Genomic DNA, 23,696 nt, shown 5'->3' on the forward strand with positions numbered 1-23,696 from the left:
ACGTTGGGCATACTAGCCGTTGGTGGTCGTAGAGCTCATGCACGTAAGTTGGCCGTACGTGGAGTACGCTTAGCGTACGTGAGTAGTTTTGAAACCCTATTTATAGGGCTTGTACCCTATATAAACCATAAGATAACCCCTTTGGCCTTGTTTAACCAACCTCCATACCCGTGAAAACCCTAACTCGTTCCTTAGCCTTGGTGTGGTGCTCTTGAGCTCTTGTGAAGCTTTTGGTGGGTGTTGTGCATCTTCAGGTGCTAGAAGAAGCAGCTTGAAGACTCATTCTCTGGAGGAGAGCCTTGAGATCCAGCTAGAGTACCTTCATTTTGTGGCTTTTGAGGAAGAAACGTCAAAGCTTGTCATCTCATTTCATAGATCTATTCAATGGCTTGTTTTTGGTCATTTTGGATCACTTTGGTTGGTGATTGTGAGATAAGGTCGTATTTAGGAGTTTATCCTTGTAGATCTAGATGTATTAAGGTTTTCTTAAGCATAAAGGTGCAAACTTTATGGTAGTTTTGGATATTATGCATGTGTTAAGTCATTTATTAAGCTCTTTTGAGGTCTAAGTCCCCATTAAGCCATGCATGCACGTAAAGTTGGCAACTTTATGTGCTAAACCACCTTAAGGAAGTCAGATTTGAGTTTGGGTTGAAGTATTAACCGATTAAGAGCTGAATATAGGAGTTGGCCATGTTGGTGGAGTACATTGGGCGTACAATCAGGTATGTACGTTGAGCGTACGAGCTGAGTACGCCCTGTGTACTCAGTAGATTGGGCTTTGGTCTATTAGGGCTCTCGGTTTTAGGCCATGTTGGGATTTGGTTGTCTTGGTCCTTGTTGGGCTATCAAAGTTCGAGTGTTAGGTTGTTGAGATTTTATTGGACTATGTTGGGTGAAGGCCCATGAAAGGAGTTGGGCCCAATTTGGAAAATTGGGCCATATTTGGTATTTGGGTGATTATTTTCCAATTTTGGGCTTTTTGGACAATTTGATTGGGCCTTGGCCTTGGGCCAAGTTTGGGAAAGGGTAAAAAGGTCTTTTACCCTAATTTGGACTCTTAGCGTGAGTCGGGATCCAATTATTAATTGGATGTTATTTTGTGATTGATAGTGCGGGGATGTTAATGGATCTACAGCCAGAGATTTATCTATGGGTTTCAGTTAGTTGAGGTGAGTCTCCTCACTGTATTATGGGTTGAAGGTATCATTGTAGGCCCATTGGCTTATATATTATTGGAAGACCAAGGGATGGCCCTTGGCATTGTATGAAAGACTCAGAGGTGGCTCCTGGCAAATATGTATGTAATACCAGGGCTCGGACCTGGCATTTAAGTAAATTGTTTGTCGTAGATTGTATGTTTGTTGTCTTTGTGACGATTGCATGGAAGACCAAGAGGTGGCTCTTGACACTTGCCTATAAGACCTAGTGTTTTGGCCCCAGCTTGGCAAGGAAAGACCATGATATGGCTCATGGCATAATGTCAAGACTATGGGTGGCACATATCATTCTATATTGTATGTATGGTATGCTGCATTTTGGGAACTCAGTAAGCTTTGTGCTTACAATTTATTATTTATGGTTTCAGGTACTTCTGGTTTAAAGGGAAGGGCCTGACTTTATCGCAACGCATACACCGATGTTTTTCCGTAACTTTGTGATTTTGGAATTGAACTCTGATAAATGTTTTATTATGAGATACTCTTAAATGTTTGAGTAAAATATAAATTTGTGTGGTCATGGTATTAAAAAATAAATTTTTACTTTGAAATTTTGGGGTATTACAAGTTGGTATTAGAGCCTTGTTTTGAGGGATTCAGGCATACTCTCAAGTGTGACTGAACTCAAATTGAGGAATTGTTAATTTTTCTAAAAAGAAAACGAGTTTTAAAAGTATTTTGTAAAATGAAAGAAATTTTCAAAGGGAGTTTTGTAAAGACAAAGTGGGTGTGATGTGTGCAATCGGCCGAGCTCAAGTAAGTGATTTCTAGAATACCCATACATGTTTGTTATGATTATATGTTATGAGAAATGCATGTTAGGATGAGGTTAGAGATAATTTAAGGAATTGCATGATAGATTGGCCTGATATGTGATGCCTTGTAACCTAGGGAGCATTGGATGCTATGCTAGATTAGGAATATGTATTTGTATCAGTAATTGCTATGTGTATGCTTTAAAAATTGTATACAGTTAGGATCATATAGCCCTAGAAGGATTGACTAGGCCTTATTTCGTGTTCCTCGTTTGGTTGTGGTCCTAGGGTAGAGTCTTTTATTCGACATTCTATTTGATCCTGTATTGTGTATAATTTGCATGCATAAGGCAACCGGCAATGAGAGTGGAAATTCCTAGCATGAGTTGCAGTATGTGAGATTGAATGACCTTTGGTTATCCTACGGATTAGAGTGCTACTGCATGAATGTTGCTTGCTTTGTGCTTTGTGGGACTCTTAAGTGATGTGAGTTAGCTATTAAGTGAATATGTTAAGTCGCATGTGACAAAGTTTGAATAATCTCAGAGTGATGGATTTAAACCTATTGTGTAGCTCTCGTTTGAGTCTAACCATTGTAGGGATGAGTTTTTTTCTCAAAGAATTATCTGAGCTTTATTGCATGTAATTGTATTCATGAGGTAGCTAACTGAGATTATGTGGAGTTCTTCAGCAGCTGATGGCAGGGTGAGGTCGGAAACCTAGGAAAGCCTAGGAAATGCTTCAGTGTGCTTTGTTGCACTATTTAGCGAGTGTTTGGGGTATTAGTTTGAGAATGTGACTTGGACGATTCAATATGATTCTTGAGGAAAGTACGGAAAGGTGTGGAAGATAGTATTGGGCCCGTACTACCGAAAGCACAGGATCCATACTCGAATAGGGGAGAGTCGTGAAGAATCTAGGAAGCCTATGGGATTAGGATTCTTACGTATGTTCTGATCATTTTCCTATTGTTTTTCAGTATGGCAATGATCACTCATGAAGGAGGTTCAGGTTCTGGTTTTGGCACAGGTGCATGTACTGAGTCAATTGACAAATGCATGCGGGAGACGATTACCCGCAGTATTTTGGAGCATACTCCTGTGATCTTTGGTATGGCCAAGGAGGGGATTTTGGAGATTTGGGATGAGCGTCTGGGCGCACTCCGTGCTAAGGTTATGGCTATTGTTGGATCTCACACTCTTTCTCTCCGTGAGTTTCGTGCTTGTGGAGATCCTGTGTTCTTTGGGGAGAAGGACCCTGTTTCCATTAGGAGATGGTTAGATGATATGGCTAATGCATTCAAGAAAAGTTTCTGACCTGAGGGGTTGAAGGTTAGATTTGCTTCCTGTCTTCTAAAAGATAGAGCTCAAGATTGGTGGGAGGAGGTAGACATTACTTTAGGAGGCGACGCCCTGGAGACGATGACTTGGGATGAGTTTGTGACTCGGTTTAGGGTTGAGTTTGCACCAGATATTGAGGTACAACAGTTGGCGAGCGAGTTTCAACATTCTCGTCAGACTACGAAGAATTTGGCAGAGATCATCGCCAAGTTCCGGGAGTGGGCTCTATTGGTTCCGCAGTATGCAACAGATGAGGAAATGAAGAAGGTAAGGTATCATGATATGTTGAGTGATGAACAGGGAGTTCGTAAGTATTTCAGGGTGTAATACCATGAATGATATGATTTCTAGAGCCCGAGAGCGGGAGATCGATTTTGAGCACCTAAGGAAGAGGGAGCCAGAGCATGTGCAGGTTGAGAGTCCTACCAAGAGACCCAAGACTTCAGATCAGCGATTAGGAGAACAAAAGGGCCGGGGTCAGTGCGGCACGTGCAGGAAGCAGCATGATGGGGTGTGTCATTCTAGGGGCATGGGTTGATACAAATGTGGAAGGTTTGGTCATGTCAGTCGGGATTGTCCTTAGGGGACAAGCCCATTATGTTTTCACTACAACCAAGTGGGCCGCAAGAAGTCTGACTATCCGATATTGAGGAGCGGGGCAGTGAGTGCACCTACTCCAGTTACTTTGAGGATCACTGATGGTCGTGAGTGTAGGGCAGGAGCCCCAGTAGAGATGAGTTGAGCATTGCAGTGTCATTTAGGGGAGGCCAGGGTTCAAGCAGGTGCTATTGTGGGTATGTTATCTAAGTGTACATGCAACCTGTGGATCTATGGCTTCATACTATTACTTCTACCCTATGAAAACCGATAATACATGGAATAATACTAACCTCTTTAGCAACTAATGATCTTCGAGCTTGACTCCTTGTGCGTGCCACCTTGTTTGGATGATGAGGATCCAAACCATAATCCCTCTCTTGGTTCACACCCAATGAACTCAAAATAGTGCAATCGAATATTAAACCAGGAGGGAGGAACTAATGAAAAGTTCTTCCACAATGAGGGAGAAAGAATGTGGCGAATATTCAAGCTAAAATAAGCAAAAAGGAATGAATCCTCAAGACCCTATTTATAGCCTTGGATACCTCCTAGGGTTTTATCCTTCAACCCATGTGGGATGGGATAGGCTAAGAACGAAATTCCCTTTATCCATGTTGAATCATGGATGTGACCCTCTTGAACTTAGCTACCGCAACCATTTCACTACCGCAACCGCATCAGCACCCGGAGTCAGATACCGCAGTCATTAGCTAGATTTCTTTATTTATCTTTTATGTAATACACTCTATTATCCAGTATGCCTTGCATGGCTGCTTATAGAGTTGTAATCTAGTATAGTTCTAAGTCTCTATAAATAGAGACTTATTCTCCTGTATTGAATACCTCTCCTGATCACTGATAACTTATGCATTTCATCTGAATACAATTTCTAAAGTTATCATTCTATCACTTTTCACTCTCCACTTCTTACTTAAACATATCTGATTATAATCAGTCTTCGGATCAAGTCTTTGTGACTTATTCACTAAGTTTGATCTCACTTACTAACATTGGTTTGAATGCATTCCAAGTTATGAATCAACTTACGTGTATTCCTGATATAACAATTGCTGTCATTTACATTACTTTACTTTCCACATCTAACTCACTAACTTCTATCTATTAATATTATTGTTGAGCTAACAGATCCTTCGACATTAACTATTCCGCTATATACTTGTTCTAACCATTTTGTTCAAGTGTATCTCAAAGTTTTTCTCTCAACAATTGGCATCAGAGCCATAGTGGTTGCTTTTTGAAAACCAGAACTCTGATTTTTCAAAGAGCCCTCTATACCACTGAAGCTTATCTCTAAACAAAAATTTCAACTGGCACAATCGTTATCACTGTATGTTTCCAACAGTGTTGGTGGTTCCAATTGAGCCCCAATACTGGTTGCAAATGAGTATCATCACTGGTCTCAAAGGGTGGAAAGATATCTCAGACGACTTGGTAGAGATGTCTGGAGATATATAGAAGAAGGACCCCATGTTCAAGTCCTTACCCCTATCTAAACTGATGGAGCCACAACAAGGCTAGGAGGAGGTCAACCAGCTTTGAACCGTCCCACAAAAGATGATGTAGACAAGACGGAAAATGATGCTATTGCCTTTTATGAAATCTCTTGTGGAGTTGCTCCTGACAACTTCGACATCATCATAAATTGCAAATCAGCAAAGGAGATTTAGTATGTTTTCAAGAACTTGTACGAAGGTTAAGTGCATGCTCAAGACAAAAAGCACACTACAGCACTCAACGAATTCAATAACTTCAAAGCCCACTCCGGTGAAAGTTTGGAAGACTCATTTAAAAGGTTCAACTTGATTGTCACAAAACTGTCCAATGCGGGTACCATCCGCAACAATCATGAAACAAATTTGTAGTTTCTTAATGGCTTAGGAAGACACTGGACAACAGCCAAAATGATTGTACAAGGTGACAGGAAGATTCACTCATTATCTCCTTATAAGCTTTGTAGAGAATTGCAAGCTCAAGAGTCCACTGTACTCAAGGACTATTCAGTCTTCGGAGGACCACTCGCATTAGTAGCCCAATCACCTCACACTCAAACCTATCCCACCATGTATGACTCTCCACCGCAGTCATATGAAGCTGACTCTGAATGTGACGATGAAGAAGAGTTTCAGAATGCTATTGCTCTTATCAGTCAGAAATTCAATCGCTTACCACCTTCATTTCGCAAAAACCAACAATTCAATCGACCAGCTTTGAACCGTAACTTTCAAAACAATCACTTCCGCTCCACCAAAAAGCCTCTCCCTCCACCGCAGTCTCAGCAAACTCAGTCCAAAGAAGTACCACTGCAGTCCCAATCAACTGACTCCGGTACCTCTATAGAAGACAAAAGTGACATCATCATATGTCACAAGTACAACAATGAAAACCATATTGCCAATTATTGGAAGGCAAACATAGTGAAAGATAGAGCCTGCTATCTCAGAATGGCTCAAGAACTAGAAGATAAAGAAAAGGGAAAGACCTACGTTGCTCAAGTGAAGAGGAATCATCAAGTGTGGTCATCAAGAGACAAAGATGAAGATGATCTTAGCAAAGGGAACTCTCAGCATTGTGGAACATGTAAAACTCATGATTCAAACTTTAAATTACAACATGCATGATTATCAACCTTTCATAGACACACTCAATGACACTTGTGCTGTCGTCCTTACAGACTACAATAAAGCCCTAGATGAGAAGAACATCGCTTCGCAGGAGATGTTTCATGTTAGAGGGCGTTTGGACAATAAGAGACTCAAAATGGAAATGTTATAAAAGGATTTAATGTTAGAAAAAGATGCTAGAATGCTTAGTGAAACCCAATTAGAAATAGCCTTAAATCAGAGAGATCTAGCACATAATGAAATTGTACATTTAAATTTGTTAATTGAAAAGTTGTTTAATGAAACTGAGGCCATTGAGAATCATGTTAATAATAGGAATGTTGATAACACTTTTAACTGGGGTTGGTCCAATGCTTACCCAACCGCAACGGACTCCTCACCTCGGTTCACACCGGAACGTCCCTATGTCCCACCAGACCGCAACTTCTTATTTCCGGTCAATGACAAAACATTTCCTGAGGATATCCAAGCCCACATTGGAAAACTTCATGATCTGAGTAATAATTGTGTTATAGAAGAAATTCTCCCTGAATCTTCTACTCATGTTAACAAAACAGATTCTCAGACATCATCCGCAGTCGATGAGGAAATTGATATTGAAAGTCCTGAAGTTTATTTAGATTTCCCATGTTTACAGTCTGACCGCAGTGTTTCTGACCGCAGTCACATACTGGAATCTATCCCATTGCCTAATCTCAATTGTCCCAAAGAAGTATCCACCAAGACTTACTCTGCGGTAGTCCAAAGCACTACACCGCTGATCGAAGTCAAAAGTTTTGTGACCATTGAGCCAATTAATCATGAATTACCAATTGAAAATTTTGAATTTGGTCAATGTTCTCAAAGTCCTAATTTCTCAAGTTCGGATGAATCGAGTCACTCAAAATCCTCAAAAGATTCTAGGAAACCGCAATTAAATATCGTTGACTGCGGTTCTCCTAAGACCGAAGCAAAAAGAGTTTTTAAAGAAGAATTTCGCTCTCGTGGCAAGCAACGGAAAATTTGCTCACAAGTTAAGAAATCTGTGAAATGTCCTAAGTCAAAAAGTCCTGAAAAGTTTATTTTTTCAAATTATCATTTCAAGAAAACTGTTTCAAAGAAAACAAAAAGAAAGGAGTTTACTGTTTCTGACAATACTCAAAAATGTCCAAACATGAGGATAAGTCTTTTCGATCAAATGGATTTCAAGTCTATTCTCTCAATGATCCAAAATGGAAAGGTATTTTCCCTACTCCAACCTTTCTAGTGTCAGTCTCAAAATCTCAAAAGTGGAAAGGAATTTATCCAACTCCAACACTCAAAAGGTCATCTCAAATGTTTAAGAAATCACATCACAAAAGCTCTGCACGTGCCTTCACACCTTCCAGATCTGCACAAAACACCTTTTCAAAACACACAAACAAAAGGGTCAAATCTCACAATCCTCGGAATGGACAAAAACATACTTTTTCTTCAAAACCTCAGAACAGGTCAAATGTCAGGGAAAATGACAAAAAGTTCTCTTGTCAATGTCAATGTAAAAAAATTCAAAGAACTTCAAACACCCAGGATTTTAGGGTCAATTCTAATCTCTCCAAAAGGAATCGTGATTATTCACAATCTCAAAAAACTCCAAAGAACTTCAAACACCCAGGACTAGGCTTCAAAATTGACTGAAAACCTGTCCCTTCCACCTCGCATCATGCATCGATTAACACATCGCATGTGACCCCGGGCTCCAAACTCGCTTGGGTGCCCAAATTAACCACTTAGTTTTTGTAGGCTTTGTGCAAGGAGGATCAAGAAGAAGAATGGTTGATCGATAGTGCCTGCTCCTTGCACATGACCGGAAGGTTAGATTACCTTCGAGATTTCAGGCCTATATGCAATGGTGGAAATGTCACTTTTAGAAGCAATGCCAATGGCATCATACGAGGCGACGGTCTTCTCACCATGCGGAACCTTTCCATTCAGAAGGTTGCTTATGTAGAAAGCCTTAAACACAATCTCATCAGTGTTGGCCAAATATGTAAAGCAGGCCATCGAGTGGAGTTTGATGATCAATTTTGTTACATAATGACAAGTGAAAGAAGCACTTGCTTAATCAAGTCACGATCTGAAGGCACAATGTATCCTCTGGATGTCTCTCTCATCATTGGTAAACCGCAGCTGTGTTTTCTCTCTAAATTTTTATCCGAAGTCAGCTGGCTATGGCATCGCAAGCTAGCTCATCTCAACTTCAGATACATCAACAATTTGGTCACTAGAGAACTAGTCTGCGATCTCCCTATTCTCAAATTCAGCAACGATACTCTCTGTCCAGCTTGTGAATGTCGAAAACAAGTCAAATCAAGTCACCCTCTGATAATGGACTCGTCTTATTCAGAACCACTGGAATTATTGCACATTGATCTCTGCGGTCCTTCAACTGTAGCCAGTCTCCACCACAAGAAATACATACTGGTTGTTGTTGATGACTTCACTCGCTTCACATGGGTCTTGTTCCTCATACTCAAATCCGAAACACCGTAGATTCTCATAAACTTCATCATAGAAATAGAACTTCAGATCAAGCTTCCAGTCAGATGCATCCGCAGTGATCATGGAACCGAATTCACTAATTATCTTCTCAACAGTTTCTTGGTGTCCAAGGGTATTTCTCACAACTTCTCAGCACCCTACACACCACAACAAAATGGTGTTGTAGAAAGAAGAAATTGCACATTAGTAGAAGCAGCCAGATCCATGCTTAACTTCGCCCACCTTCCTCTCTACTTCTGGGCTGAAGCTATAGCAACCACATGCTTTGCCCAAAACCGAAGCATTGTGTGCAAACATCTCAACAAGACACCATACGAGAGTCTTAACAACCGCAAGCCGAATGTTCGTTTCTTTCGTATTTTTGGGTGTAGATGATTCGTGATCAACAACAGAGACCAGCTTAACAAGTTTGCACCTAAGTCTGATGAAGGCATCTTCCTTGGTTATTCCACAAACAAGGTTGCTTATCGAGTGCTTATCAGGCATACAAGGCTGATCATTGAAAGCTTCGATGTGAAATTCGATGATTCTCACATCCGCGATGCTCCTCCATCCACTGAAACCACCACAATCATGGAAAGTTACATTCATGCCTCTTCTAGTCCTTTAAATCTAGTTGTAGTCAATTATGATGATCTTTTCGATCTTGTTGAAACAGCAAAACTATCCGAAGTTCTTGTGTCTCCCGCAGCTCAACAACAACATGCTGATATTTCTGGACCATCTCCATCTAAAGTAGTATCTATCAATACTCCCACCTCTCCGGTTGAGGGGGAAGGCTCTTCTCCAAATCTACCCGCAACCATTACGGTTCCAGTACTTAATGATATTCAAATTCCTGCTCGCAGAGAAACATTACCATCAAACGTATCTTCGGATTCGGATGATGAACTCATAGAAAATATTGACACTAGAACCGATCCAAGAATTGTCACTCTCCCATCCGCAGTCCAGGGGGAACCCTCTCAGGTTCTAGATAGACTCCTTTCAACAATCTAGGGGGAACCTATCAATGAAAATGTTTCTCTTGCTCCAACAAGTCAAGATGATTCAGCAGGCTGTTCACAAATTCAAAGGGAACATTTTTCCCAATCCGAAGCAACCTTTGATATTGAAAACATTCCTTCAACCGCAGCTCTTGATCATCTGATGCCTCGTCTAAATGTATGGACGAAGGATCACCCACCAGGCTAAATTATTGGCAACCCATCCGCAGGTATGCAAATTCGATCTGCCAAATATTTATCTGATCATTGTCACTATGGAGCATTTATGTCTGCAGTCGAGCCTCGATCCATGAAAGAAGCTTTATTGGAACCAGATTGGATTTCTGTAATGCAAGAAGAACTGGAAGAATTTGAATGAAACAGAGTGTGGCAACTTGTTCCCATTCCACAAGGTCATACTATTGTTGGTACAAGATGGGTTTTCAAGAACAAGCTAGATGAATCTGGTGTGGTTATCATAAATAAGGCAAGGCTAGTTGCTAAAGGCTATAGTCAACTGGAAGGTGTTGACTACGATGAGACATACGCTCCGGTAGCTAGAATGGAAGTAATTAGAATCTTCTTAGCATATGCTTCTCACAAAAACATCAAAGTACATCAAATGGACGTTAAGAGTGCTTTTCTCAATGGGGAATTAAAAGAATAGGTGTATCTTCAACAACCTCCCGGATTTGAAAGTATCGAGTTCCTTGATCACTACTACAAGCTTCAGAAAGCAGTCTACGGTCTGAAGCAAGCCACTAGAGCTTGGTATGAAACTCTTTTTGAATTCTTAGTCTCTTCAGGCTACAAAAGAGCAATGATTGACCCCACACTATTTAGAAAAGCAAACAGGATTCACCTTATGCTTGTACAAATATATGTGGATGATATCATCTTCGGATCATCTGATTAAGGAATGGTGGATGAATTTGCTAAGCTCATGACAAACAAGTTTCAAATGAGCATGAATAGAGAGATTAACTTCTTTCTAGGTCTTCAAGTAAACAAATTCAGCAAGGGATATTCATTCATCAAGAGAAATACACCACTTAACTTCTGAAGAAATACTATGGACAACTGCTCTTTGGCTAAGGTCCCTATGGCCTTCGGATATAAGATCTCTGCTGATCCCTCTGGTGAATCTGCGGATCACAATATTATCGAGGTATCATTGGCTCGCTAATGTATCTCACCACAAGCAGACCTAACATTGTCTTCGCAACCGGTGTGTGTGCAAGGTACCAGGATGAACCAAAAGTGTCACACATGACCGCAGCCAAACAAATTCTTCGGTACCTAAAAGGAAGCAAATCTCTTGGTCTATGGTACCCCCGCAGGCAATGACTTCAGTCTTCAAGCATTTACTAATGCGGATCATGCCGGATGTAAAATTGATCGAAAAAGTACATCTGGTGGATGTCAATTTTTAGGAGGAAGACTTGTCAGCTGGACCTCAAGAAAACAAAGTTGTGTTTCTTTATCTACCGCAAAAGTAGAATACGTGGCCGCAGCCAGCTGCTATTCCCAAGTCCTTTGGATGAAGACACAACTGTTAGACTACGGATACAGGATGCTGCGGATACCAATTTACTGTGACTCTGAAAGTTCCATAGCGATCTCTCATAATCCTATTCAGCACTCCAAGACGAAACATATTGAGCTAAGGTATCACTTCATCAAAGACCATATTCTGAAAGGTAATATTGAACTCATGTTTGTGCCTACTCATGAAGAGATTGCTAATGTTTTTACAAAAGCACTTGACTCTTCAAAACTCAATGTGTTCCTACAAATGTTGGGAATGATGAATCCGGATCCTAAATTCTTCTTGAATTAACTCGTACCGCAGACCTTCCTGGTCCCTATTGCGGTCCTTACTGGAAATTATTTATAATAGATGGTTTTGGAACATCCCCTGTTCTACAGTCAATGTACCGCAACCATATATTATATCTATCTTTCATGGGTCCTTCTTGTTTGTGTTTACTAATTTTTGTGCAAGTGCTTCTCTCAATTTCTCACTGCAGTCTTTACTTTGGTCATCCGCGATGACATTTCCAACCGCAATGAAGTTTTCATCCGCAATCGTCGTGATAATTTCTCAACTGTTTTATCAACTTGTGAACCTTTGTGTGCTATTTAATGATCCTTCATTAAATAAAATAAACACATTCTCCTTAGAAACTGTCACATTCTCTTTCTGAATAATCCTTTTATCAGACCTATTTTAGGGATGATGACAAAAAGAACGTTTTTCCAATAAACTCATCCTTAATTTGTCCTTTCCTTTCCCTAACACATCCCATCCGTTACCTCTTCCTCTCCCATCACCCCCACGATTATCTGATGTATAGACATGCATCTGACTTTACATTAAATGCAAACCCCTTTTGGAAATCTCCCAAAATCTTTTACAGCCCGTTTTAATGATATGTGGCTAAGATTTAATCCAAAATTCATCGATTCCCCCCAAAAACCCCAATCGACGTTTTACCCTATTCTACCATTTACCTAGGGTTAAACATTTTTTCTTTCACCCCTTTTATAAACTCATCTTCTTCACTAAATTCACTTTACGCTTTCTGAATATCGATCATTCCCTCTCAACACCATCAAGAACTCTGTGTTCTACTTCTTGTTCAAACACCTTCCAACTTCAACAATGGTGAAATCAGGAGTATCAAAGAAGAAATCCAAGGCTTCTGCTTCGGTGAATCCAACAGGCTCAGACTCTCCTTCAATCACACCAAGCAATTTCAGAGCAGTGTTTGAAGATCATCCTTCATACAATGCTCCCATCAAGCTCATGATCAAGTTTCTCAAGAACCACCCTCTGTTTGGTCCGTTTGATGCATTTACACAAATTGTTCCAGTTTCTACTCTCTTCAAGAGCGCTTTTTCTACTTATCGCCCACTGGAAAACCCTCAAGAAGTTCATCTCAATCTCATTAATGGTTCTTTGGTCATCTTGTCCAAAGAAAAGTTCCTCACAGCCATTAACCTTCTAGTTCATCCATCCATCAAATTCTTCTCACCATCAATGGCTGACATCACGTCCGTACTCTACCAGATGGGGTATCAAAAACCAATTCGAGGAATTGGTGAGTTCAAAAAGAATAAGCTGCCTGCGGTTTGGCAGTATGTGTGCCACTTTGTCATCCGCTGCCTATCCGGCAGAACCGGAGGCATTGACAACATGGGACTCAAGCTCTTGGAATTGGTATGGAGCATATTCACCGGACACGACATCAACTACGGGAAAATTCTTTGGGATGATTTCATTCAGTACATTCCCAAGGAGCACCCGAAGGAAAGCCCAACCGAGCTCACATTTGCAAGATTCTAGTCTCTCTGCACATCAGACCTACATGAAGACGCTGGGATAGATATGGGTAGTGACATCAACTTCTTCGTGACTAGGGATCTTAAAAGGTACCTCCCTTCTTCTGATCAAACTCTATTTGGACCGATCCGCAGGCTTCCCACTCATATCCTCTCTTCTCTTGGTCCTGAGACTGCTGATGTCTCAGACCACATTGAGGTTACGGAGGGTATTGCCCCATACCCTTCTACCATGCCTCCTCCATCCACAGTTGTTAACACTGAGGGTACCGCAGTCCCCTCTTCCACTACATTATCTAATATTTCTCAAAGAAGAAAGCAGTTGGCATCCAAGAAGAAACAAAGAACACCCAAGAAGGATGCTCCCAAACAAACCGCACCCACTAACAAACACAAAACCAAACCAACCATTGTATCTAGCAGTGATTCAGAAAAGGACATGCAACCGATCTCTATCCTCAAGAAAAGAAAAACCACCACTACCTCTTGCCATATGCGTGACCGGACCGATGCTGAAGCCTCTTAAAGGGCTCCAGCAGTCCTTGGGGTGGCCGCAGACCCATTCATCACCACCATCATTTTTCAGTTAGTATCAGAAAATGAGTCTGATTTTGATTCTCATCATCGTGGAGACACCCCTCTGGTATCATCCCAAAGGGATGATACTGATGGGTTTTATACAAACAATCCTATGTGTGCATGCAACCCTAATTTGGATCTATGTTTTCGCTATTAGAAACACAACATTATGAACACATGGATAAAACCCTAATGTAGCATGGTATTTTTGAAATTCATATATAATGTTAGATCACATACCTCTTGTTGTTATATTGCAATAACAACTTAAATCTTCAAACCCTTAGTCTTGAAAGCAAGCACCACAAGTGTAGTGCCTCTAATGGCTCACAAACACCACAAGCAATTGGAGAGGCTATAGAGAGAGAAGGGAGGAGGTAGAAATAGTCCTTGGGAGCTCTTAGAAGCAAGTGGACGAATTCTTAAGGCCTAGGGGTCTTTATATAGGGTTAGGATTAGGGTTTCAGTCCTTATCCTTATCCAGTTACTTGCCCACCAAGCAACTACAAGATAAGCCTTGAAAAAACCTTATCTCTTGGACCTTGGATGATTTTAAGGATATTCTTATCCTTGAATTCCTCCATCCTTTAACAAGGATAACCATTGCCCTATTTTGCAACTATCACATAATTACAATTCAGCCCTCTAGTTTAATTAATTACACTTGATCACAAAATTAATTCCTAATTAATTACTGACCAATATTAATTAAACAAATATGATTTCTCCTTTAACATATTATTCTTATAACATATTAATAAATCATAATAACCTCTTTCTCTATTTATTTCTCCAGTCAAGTTGCTTTCGTGAAGGCAACCCAAAAGGACCATGCACAACCGGGTAAAGTATTTACCAAATATGCTTACGGGCTTAGACACTAATCCAACAGTCTCCCACTTGGATAAGTCTAGTAACCAAAAATGTAACACACAACTCGATTAGCAATCGTAGCTCTCAAAGACGCTGTCGAACTCTGGTCTCATCAGCATCATGTCCTCTAGATAAGGGATCGTATAGTCCTCTGTTTAGATATTGTGCAGACAATCTCATGGAACCAATTGTCCAACAGTTGTTTTCTCGATCTCAGATTCATTTGACATAGAACTTAATTGAACACATCAATTCAGTCCTGAACGTGCCCGACACACAAGTCAAATCAAATCATCGAGCGGCCGTGATATCGCTTTTACCCTCTTAGGATAAAAGTAACAGATAAACTTCGACTTATATGCATTTACTTATCCACTAATCAACTATACACAACAATGCGTTTTATAACATCAATTTACTGATGCGGTTTCGCATTATCAATGCACAACCAATTAGTAAATAATAAACCATATATCTAGGTTTTAAGACCATATGATATTATCGTCTTGCGATCACTTTTTGTCACATTTCATAAAACGATTCCAGCAAGCGCGGGTTTATTCCAATGCTCAAAACTTGTTCATAAGCACTCATGAATGTTGCAGAAAACCTTTGCTATGTCTAATACCCTTTGGACACTCTACATACCAATTCATGACAATCTTCATTCATACCTACTTCCAACATATGAACGATTGTGGACCATTCGAATAATTCGATTATTCTTAATAACTCAATTATTCAGGAAGTCAAAACATGCAAATTGAAACAATAGCTAAACAATCAACATAAGACAGTAACCTTACTTATAAATAATACTCCTTTATTTAATCATCAATATGTCAATTACATTTATCTATTATATGTTACTAAAACTATCTAATCTAAACTAATATCATCCTTCAGCCCAATGCACTTAGCGTGCTGCAAGTGCTTAACCCTACTCAGTCCCTTCGTAAGCGGATCTACTGGGTTATCTTCTGATGATATCCTCTTAACCACGAGGTGTCCTTCTTCTACTTGATGTCTAATAAAGTGATACTTTTTGTCGATATGTCGAGATCTACCATGATTCCTCGGTTCCTTGGTCAAGGCAACCGTTCCTTCATTATCACAGAAAATTTCCATAGGCTCCTCTATAGCAGGCACAACTCCAAGGTCACCAATGAAGTTCTTCAACCATATCGCCTCCTTTGGCGTTTCGCTCGCTGCAATGTACTCTGATTTGTACGTTGAATCAACTACAGTTTCCTTCTTGGAATTTTTCCAAGTCACTGCTCCTCCATTTAGGGTAAAGACCCAGCCCGACTGTGAATGGTAGTTGTCCCTGTTGGTCTGGAAGCTGGCGTCACTATACCCTCGCACCTTCAAGTAATCACTCCCTCCGAGGACTAAGAACCATTTCTTGGTCCTCCGAAGGTACTTAAGTATATTCTTGACCGCAATCCAATGAGCTTTGCCCAGGTTCCCTTGCTATCTACTGACCATGCTCAAGGCAAAGGCCGCATCAGGGCGAGTACAAGTCATAACATACATGATCGACCCAACTGCGGAAGCGTAAGGTACTCGGCTCATATCTGCTATCTCGGCTTCGGTACTCGGACTTTCAGTCTTACTCAACTTAGCATTACTCTGTATCGGTAGTTCTCCCTTCTTCGAGTTTTCCATACTAAAACGTTTTAGTACCTTATCCAAGTAAGTATTCTGACTAAGTCCTATTAGTCTCTTACTTTGTTCTCTCACTATCCTTATTCCAAAAATATAGGAAGCCTCTATGAGGTCCTTCATAGCAAAGCACTTCCCGAGCCAGGACTTAACCTCCTGCAGAGTCGGGATGTCGTTTCCTATGAGCAGTATGTCATCGACATACAAAACGAGGAAGCTAACTATACTCCCACTGGCCTTGACATATACACATGATTCATCTTCGCTTCGTACAAATCCAAACTCTTTGACTTTCTCATCAAAGCAAAGATTCCATCTGCAAGATGCTTGCTTAAGTCCATAAATGGACTTCTCAAGCTTGCACACTCTATTGGGATGCTTCGGATCGCTAAAACCCTCTGGCTGAGCCATGTAAACATCCTCAGCCAACTTCCCATTAAGGAAAGCGGTCTTGACATCCATTTTCCATATCTCATCATCATGAAATGCAGCAATGGCTAGCATCACCCTAATAGATTTTATCTTAGCAACTGGTGAGAAGGTCTCATCATAGTCAACTCCGAGAGTTTGAGTAAAGCCCTTCGCCACCAGTCATGCCTTATACGTGTGCACATTCCCATCCACGTCGGTCTTCTTCTTGAAGATCCATTTGCACCCAACCGTCTTACGTCCTGGCACATTGTCAACCAAATTCCAAACTTGGTTGTCATATATGGACTGAATCTCGCTGTCCATCGCCTCCTTCCATCTTACAGACTCTGGGCCTCCCATGGCTTCCTTATAGATGTTAGGTTCATCTAGATTTACTAGTGTACTATCACTAATATACGTGTCCCCTTCAGTAGTAATATGAAAACCATATAACTGGGGTTGAACTCTAACTCTTTCAGAACATCTAAGAGGTAAGGACTAGTCAACTGGTTCAGCCGGAGTTTCCTCCTCGGGTTGAGCGCCAGCGGTAGAGGTTCCTTCATTTCTCGATTCTTGAATCTCTTCAAGATCGATGTGCCTCCCACTGTCTCCTTGGCTTATGAGTTCTCGCTCTCGGAAAACCCCTCTCATCGCAACGAAGACAACATTATCACTCGGTCTATAGAAGAGATATCCAAAGGATCTTTGCGGGTAGCCGATGAGAATACATCGCTCACTACGGTGTTCGAGCTTGTCGTGAGTCTCTCGTCTTACGAAGATCTCACAGCCCCAAACCTTGATATGTGCCAACGAGGGAGCCTTCCCTGTTCACATCTCGTGAGGTGTTTTGGCAACCTTCTTTGTAGGGACTCGGTTAAGGATATGGGTGGCAGTCTCTAAGGCATACCCCCAGAATGAGATAAGTAGTGAAGCACGACTCATCATAGAACGGACCATGTCTAACAAGCTTCGATTACGCCTTTCTGCCACACCATTCAACTGCAGTGTCCTAGGTGGCATCAATTGTCAAACTATTCTGCATTCCTTAAGATAGTCATGGAATTCAAGACTTAGGTACTCTACACCTTGATCGGATCGAAGCATCTTGATTTTCCTGCCCAATTGATTCTCAATTCATTCTTGAACTCTTTGAACTTTTCAAACATTTCTGACTTGTGCTTGATTAAGTAAATATACCCATATCTACTATAATCATCGGTGAAAGTCACGTAGAAGCGGTTCCCATCCTTTGTGGTGGATCTAAAGGGCCCACACACGTCGGTGTGTATGAGATCCAATAAACCCTCACCCCTCTCACAAGTGCCAGTGAAGGGTGACTTGGTCATCTTTCCAAGTAAACAAGACTCGCACGTTTCATCTTCTCTAAGGTCAAATGACTCCAACACTCCATCCTTTTGGAGTTTGGTTATGCGCTTCGTGTTGACATGTCCAAGACGACAATGCCACAAAGATGCTTTATCCATACTATTGGAAGAATCCATACACAACACATCATTTCCTAGGTTATCTACAACCATAACAGTTTCATAAATTCCATTACAAGGCATTGCTTCAAAATATAAAACACCATTTAGATAAGCATAAATAGAACCATTCTCATTATTAAACGATAATCTAAATCCTTGTCTAAATAAACCATGAAAAGAAATGATGTTTCTTGCCATATCTGGCAAGTAGCAACAATTGTTTAAATCTAAATTCAATCCATTAGTAAGCACTAAAGAATACACTCCAATCTTGGTAACAGCCGACGTTCTTCTGTTCCCCATGATTAGATTTATTCTTCGAAGCCCCACATCCCTATTTCTTCCTAGTCCCTGCAAATCAGAAAAAAAAAATGTGGTAACCACATCCTATATCAAGAACCCAAGAAATAGCATGAGATGAATCATTAGATTTAATTGTGTATATACCTGCATAAGATGGCTTGATCTTTCCATCCTTGATGGCTTGTAGATATTCCGGGCAGCTTCTCTTCCAATGCCCTATTTTGTGGCAATGATGGCACTCTGCCTCCTTTGGGTTAGGGTTGGGCTTATTAGGATCAACCTTGGTCCCACTAGAAGAGGAACCATCTTGGGATTTTCCCTTACAATGGGTCTTTGACAAAGCCTTCCTCTTCTTGCCCCTTCCCTGCTCTATAGCCAAAACAAGAGCAACGGATGGATTAGGAGTTGGTGCAACAAACTTGTCCTTAAGGTTGCTCTCAGCAGTCCTTAGGAGCCCTTGGAGTTTGCTTAGGGTGACCTCTTCCTTGTTCATGCGGTAGGTCATCCTAAATTGGTTGTAGCATGAGGGCAAGGAGTGAAGAAGAATGTCGATAGCCAAATCTTCCCCAAAGTTGACATTCAACTTGCGAAGACGATCAACATACCTTTGCATCTTTTGCAAGTGCACAGTTAGAGACTCTCCACTTCCCATTTTAGCAGTGATCATATTCGTAATGATCTCATAGCGCTCTTGCCTCGCGCTTTGGTGATATCTCTCCATCAAGTCTTTATGCATTTCATAGGGATACATGTCCTCATAGGACTTTTGGAATTCGGTGTTCATTGTGGCTATCATGATGCAATGAACTTTCGTTGCATCACGCCCGTGGGTCTCAAAGACAGCCATCTCTTCGAGAGTAGCAGTTTCCGGATTGATCTTCTCGAGCTTCTCATCGAGAACATAATCTTTGTCCTTGTAACGCGCGATAGTGTGAATGTATCTTATCCATTCGCTAAAGTTCGATCCATCGAAAGTCACTTTTTGAAAAAGGCTCATTAGCGTGAACGAGCTAGCAGCAGCGTTGTTTGCGTTCGACATCTACAAATAGAAAGGACAAAGTTTGATTAGAATTGAATCCCTAATTAAACACCCAAAATGAAAAATTAGGGCTAGGACCCAACAACATTATTTACATATTAGAAAAGGGATGCCGTAATCCAACACGCAAATAATTTGGAGGTAAGTGAATGACGATTCACTAATTCTTCACCATGAAAAACATAATCTTAAGTTTTAAATGTATTTAGAATTCCTAGATTTTTCTTGAGATTCATTGAACCTTTCAATTGCATGTTTAAATATCAATATGCCCTTCACGTTTGTGACTGGGATGCCGAGGATCACAAAGTGGGTGTGAATAACCATGCAAATCTACATGGTGCCTTCATTGTTACAATCACCTATTCGATGTACTGGTAAACCACACACGCTCCATCGAACTATGACAAACAATGAATCACCCTTTACCACCTTTGCTTAGAACTAATTAGTGTGTCGGTAAACCACACGCGCTCCACTAACTTCTTAGCAAGGGTGCAAAGTGTAATTTCATGGGGTTGCATCAATTTCACTTTTGCCTAAAGTAACAAGGATTGGGAATTTTTAAAAAAATGATTAGTTACTTTATATAGATTCATTATACTTATTAATGAGGAGATGATTGCCCTATCCTACCCGTTCGGCTAACGACCCTCCACCAATCAAGCAAGCGGTGGGTGTGAGTGTACACCCATTAAGCGCCATTCATTATATTTATTAAGATTGTAATAATATAATAGTATATGGTGTATTTGAAACATTTCAAAAATACTAGGGTTTAAATCTTCAATTTAAAATTTTCGAAATTTAATACCATTTAAATTAAAATTTTAAATATTAAAACTCTTGATTTAATAATTATCACAAATTAAACTATCAATTTAAGTTATTAAATCATAAGGGATTATCTAAATCATGAGGATAATTACCATTTAAACAATTAACTTATCCAAATCCCTTTTATCCCTCTAAATTTCGAAAATAATGGGAGGGGATAATTCAAAATCTTTAATTACCATATTTAACTAATAAAAGATAATTACAAGATATAGGATTATCCAAATCCCTAAAATTTAGGATCTTATTTTGGGGAAGGAGGCGAATCTTGAAATCTAAGGGTTTGCAAACCCTAGATTTTGACATCTTGGATTAAAAGGAAAGCATTCAAAAAATCCTTTCAAGATTTTCGCTAATTAGGGTTAGGAAACCCTAATCTCCAAATCTATGGCCTGCTAGGGTTTATTGGGTATAAACCCTAATTTGTCAAGTTCATACAATTGAATAATACTAATTGAAAACAAGTTAACCAAAGGCTCTGATACCGCTGATGGGTTTTATACAAACAATCCTATGTATGCATGCAACCCTAATTTGGATCTATGTTTTCACTATTAGATACACAACATTATGAACACATGGATAAAAACCTATTGTAACATACTATTTTCAAAATTCGTATATAAGGTTATATCACATACCTCTTGTTGTTATATTGCAATAACAACTTAAATCTTCAAACCCTTAGTCTTGAAAGCAAGCACCACAAGTGTAGTGCCTCTAATGGCTCACAAACACCACAAGCAATTGAAGAGGCTATAGAGAGAGAAGGGAGGAGGTAGAAATCGTCCTTGGGAGCTCTTAGAGGCAAGTGGACGAATTCTTAAGGCCTAGGGGTCTTTATATAGGGTTGGGATTAGGGTTTCAGTCCTTATCCTTATCCAGTTACTTGCCCACCAAACAACCACAAGATAAGCCTTGAAAAAACCTTATCTCTTGGACCTTGGACGATTTTAAGGATATCCTTATCCTTGAATTCGTCCATCCTTTAACAAGGATAACCATTTCCCTATTTTGCAACTATCACATTATTACAATTCAGCCCCTCTAGTTTAATTAATTACACTTGATCACAAAATTAATTCCTAATTAATTACTAACCAATATTAATTAAACAAATATGATTTCTCCTTTAACATATTATTCTTATAACCTCTTTCTCTATTTATTTCTCCAGTCAACTTGCTTTGGTGAAGGCAACCCAAAAGGACCATGCACAACCGGGTCAAGTATTTACCAAATATGGTTACTGGCTTAGACACTAATCCAACATATACAGGTTCTCACCCTAAGGTCTCCAGGGCCTCCCGACTGCATTTGTTTTCTCCATAGGAGTTGCACTCCATCCTTCTTTCTGTCACCCAAACACTGCAAATACATTCCTATCCCTAAGGCACTTCTTCAGCCCATGCCAGAACTGAGTTGAGGCCAGACTTGACCATGGGTCAAGGAGACCAAGGACACTCAGGAAATCCTACTTTTCTTTCATCTTTTACACGGTGAGCACTAATGTGCTAGGATCCGTGAACGCAAGGGACACCTTGGTGCGAACTCAAGGAATTGACGGTAGTAACTCTAGCGATTCTTGGAGTCGTTATCAACCAATGACCGCAGCTGAAATCAAGAAGTATGAAGCATTCCGAAGGGCTTTCCAAGCCCGCAAGGAGCAACAAATCAAGCAGCAGCAGTAGAAAGAACAGGAGATCCAGTCCGTGGCTAGGTATTGGGCAAATGTCATTAGTAATGCCCATACTGTAGCCACCATTCAAAAAGTTCAACACTGGATGGATGAAATGGCAGAAGCAAATCTCAAAGCACAAGCTTACGGTGCACCCGTAGGTACCTCCAAAGTTCCTTCTACTCCAACTTCCATCCCAGTCAATCCATCAGAAGATGAAGAACATGCAATCTCAATCAGCCCTGCTCCTACTTTGGTCTGGATGATGATGACATTCAGGAGGTGAACAGACCCTCTCCCTCAGATGATGACTTCATGATGTTTGATGAAGCTGAAGAATCAAGTGGTTCCCATCACTCCACCTCCAAACCCAAAAAGAAGAAGAAGAAGAATGCGGTGACCAGAAGAGAATTCTTATCCCTTCAAGCCAAATTCGATTAGATCTTGGCTGCGGTTAAGCCAACTCAACTGCAACTTGAAGACATTCCAAGACCTCAGTCACTGATTGAAAGAATAGAGTGTCTGGAAACAAGGGAACGCATGGCTGCTCAACGCATCTCTCTTAAAGTAGAGATGCAGCTCCGGTCCCTTGACAACAACCGCAAGGCTGACCACAAAGAATTCTTAGCTGCAGTAGAACGTCTCATCACGGAGGTGACCGCAATCAAAATGGATCTCCAGGCCGCCATCGCGGATCAAGCTTCTCAGTCTCAAAAAGTGATAGATGAGACTCATAATGCTTATGAGTCCACTATCTCTGTTCTCCAAACGACAATCAACAGACTACAAAAATCTCTTTCCTCTAACTTCCATGGGCCTGAGATCCTCCAGCTTACCAAAGAAATCTACAAGTTGCTCTTTAGCTCCTCCACTCTGAACAATTCCCTATTGGCAGAAATCCTAAAAGTTCGATTCCAAGAAGTTTTCACCAAAGTGGATGGACTTAAGCAATGGCTTGAGGAAGCACCTGCGCTGCATTCCTCAAGATGGGGAAGTGAAGAAGAAGAAGAAGTCCATCACTCTGATACTTCCTTTCATCAGATTCCCCCCATCGTCACTAACAAAATTCCCACACCACAACGCTCACCGCAATCATCTCAGCATATTACCAAAAAGCCTGAGACTCCTCCTCACTTCGAAAATCTTGAGGAGAACATGTCCTCACCAAGCCCAACTGATTCCCCTACCACAACCCAAAAGAAAAGACACTAGAGGTTAGCTAAACTTGCTAAAGAAATCTGGAGGCTAAGTGGTTTCGACACTGTCATAGATGAAACCCTTATCAACTCTTGGGTCAATCCTCACCGAAGGCTGCTAGATGAAGATTATATTCCCCACCTCACTTATGTAGAACCTCCTTCGGATGGCTACTGGGATGTTCCCATTTCACCCAATGCCAAATACTTCACAGTATTT

This window comes from Lactuca sativa, chromosome 5 (assembly GCF_002870075.4).
Source record: "Lactuca sativa cultivar Salinas chromosome 5, Lsat_Salinas_v11, whole genome shotgun sequence".
NCBI classification, from domain to species: domain Eukaryota; kingdom Viridiplantae; phylum Streptophyta; class Magnoliopsida; order Asterales; family Asteraceae; genus Lactuca; species Lactuca sativa.